We start from the raw sequence: 2,760 nt of genomic DNA, 5'->3' as shown, positions 1-2,760 counted from the left end.
GGAAAATGTACATCTGAGGATTCCAGATATTGTGGGTAAAATACAAGAAAGTGTAGTTTGGACTATCAGATGACTTCAATATATCCATGGTATTGGAGAAAAATATATAGCAAACATTTGACTAAGAAGAACTTATTTCTTTCTGTTCTACTATATGGTTCAGGAGACTCTTTGCCCCTTCAGTTCTTGCCAAGGAGAATTCAAGTGGGATCTGTATGCTGCTGGCCATTCTTCCCAATATCTGTGCAGGAAAGAATGTAAATACATGGAGAATCAGTGTCAAACGACCTTATTGATCCATGTATTTCGATCCAAAAGAACTCCTAATGGATTCCATTTCCTCGGCACTGTCCTCTTCACTGCGTGGCTGGTGACTGCTCTAGCAGTCTAAAACGAACTTTTTTTTCTAGATCAGTAAGGAATTCCTGTGCTTCAGGAGAAAATCTATTCTCTCCTACATGTACTCGATATATCTCCTGATACACAGGAATTAATGAATGCAACAGATACAGATACTGGGATTTAAATTCTTCAAAGTCTGCCTTTATTTTTCTAAAGAAAAAGTTTCTTAAATTTATTAAGTAGGGAAAATATTCACTCATTGTGAGGCTTTCTGCAAATTTAATGTTAAATTTAATGCTTTTCTATCTGTTCTAGATTTCTTTTTGTACTATTCCCACTTATTGGTTATATAAAATGCTTTCAAATTCATCATCTTTAGATGTGCCGAAACTATCAATAACAAAAGAAAATATATGGAGATAACGAACAGTATTCCAGGTCAAAAGTCCATTATACAATACAAAAAATAGGAGCAGAGCAAACACGGACCTCCAAACATCAGAGGTGGGATCAGGTGCCATGGAGGAGTGAGCATCCCCTGCCGACCGGTCACACCCGCCGTGTGCTCCTTGTCATGATCGGGAAATAACGGAAAAATCCGTCGACAATTCAGTGTGTAAATAATGGCCTAACAATTAGTATGAAAAACGTCGGTCAGCATTTGACTCAATGATAAATTGCATTTGCTGACAAGGTCATTGTATCGACCATAGAACTTACGAAATGATGACTTTAAACGAGACAGCTGATATTCTTGTTTCATCAACTTATTTGTCAATAATTTACCTCGTTTTAGAAATTGTACATACGTAGAGCATGCTCTTGCGTAAAAGGTAAATAAAGAAGTATATTTGTTTTTTTAACTTCAGTGCATTAAGCTGCACATTTATTTGTCAAGTAAAGCGTAAAACACACTCAGTTTATAACATACAATATGAGATATGTGCCCTCATTATTAAAACAGTAATTTCGCGTTGAATCTGAAATGATAATTTGTATTTCATTAAGAGAGTGTTTAACATGCCGCAATATTCAAAAATCTACTCTTGATGTAAAATTACCTTATGTTATACCTTTTGATGTAAAATTACCTTATCCTTTCAGAAAATGGGAGGGGGGGGGGGGGGCTTATCTTAGATTTTCAAATTAGAACACCAGTAGTAATACGGTACTGGACAGTCTCTTTACAGTCAATGACGTCAGAGGTCACACCCAGGTCAATGTAGAGGTCATAGTCACTAACGTCATAGGTCAATAAAGAGGTCACAGTCACTGACGTCACACACATGAGTCACAACGCCCAGTACACTCTGATTCACAACGTGATCAACATAGTCACGTGTTTTTTTCACCCCCCGGTCAGGAAAGAGGTCACAGTCACTAAAGTCACACACCCCGAGTCACAACGTGATCAACGTAGTCACGTTTTTTTTTTTTAACACCCCGAGTCACAACGTGATCAACGTAGTCACGTTTTTTTTGTTAAAATAAAAGCATTCTTTTATCCCAATCAACATGTATAAAAGATCCAACGCATCAGCAAAAAAAAAAGCATACCCAGTCCATGAATTCATACTTCTGATGGAAACCAATACCCCAAAAAAACATCAAGTAAGTTATCGTGTTTAAAAAAAAACGACTAGTAGATAAAAAAATTTTAAATTTATTTTTTTTTACTATCTGTGTATAGTATAAATGAACCGTGTTATGTCTAAGAATGAATAGCTAGAAACCTATGGAAGTAACTACTTGTAAGTAACTTTTCATGTTTACACCCAATACCTTTTACTTTGAATTCCATTTTAAAAGACTCAAATCAATTTACAATTTAAGGAAAATTTATTTTCTACAATATGGTTATATATGTATTATATACATAAAAAGATATAATCTTAAAAAACACAAAAACTAATAACAATTTTATGTTTTTTATACAATATACTACCACCCTCTGATTATTGTCTTCTCTATAACTACATGTATAACATTATATTTACAAGTACATTACCCCTTATTTCAATTCACATGAATGCATTGTCACTTTTTCTCATATAATCTTTTATGTAAGTTAAGAGCATTGAACTTTGTAGTAAGTCTACTCTCATGTTGTCCACCAATTCATTTAACACTCCCAGTTCCTCCATGAGAGGATATCTGTCGGAACTCGTCACATTTACGTCCCAATTAATCCCCGTAAAATCCTCCGCTGGAGAATATTCGGGTTCAACCGGACCCTCCAAGCAGTCAATATTTGAGCACTGTGGGAACACATTAGAACTAACTTTCTCCAACGATGTCTCTAGAATGTTCTCAAACGACATGTCTTTGGACCGGTTGTCCAAAATTGGTGTCACCTCTGGACAGGTTAAGTTATTTGATGATACAATACGAACTCGCCTGGAAGGGGTACTACAAGAT

Source organism: Saccostrea echinata, unplaced genomic scaffold, assembly GCF_033153115.1.
Source record: "Saccostrea echinata isolate AGI-Se365-2 ecotype Australia unplaced genomic scaffold, CSIRO_AGI_Sech_v1 ptg000036l, whole genome shotgun sequence".
Classification (NCBI taxonomy): Eukaryota; Metazoa; Mollusca; class Bivalvia; order Ostreida; family Ostreidae; genus Saccostrea; species Saccostrea echinata.
The sequence above is the reverse complement of the archived record's forward strand: the minus strand, read 5'-3'. Positions refer to the sequence as shown.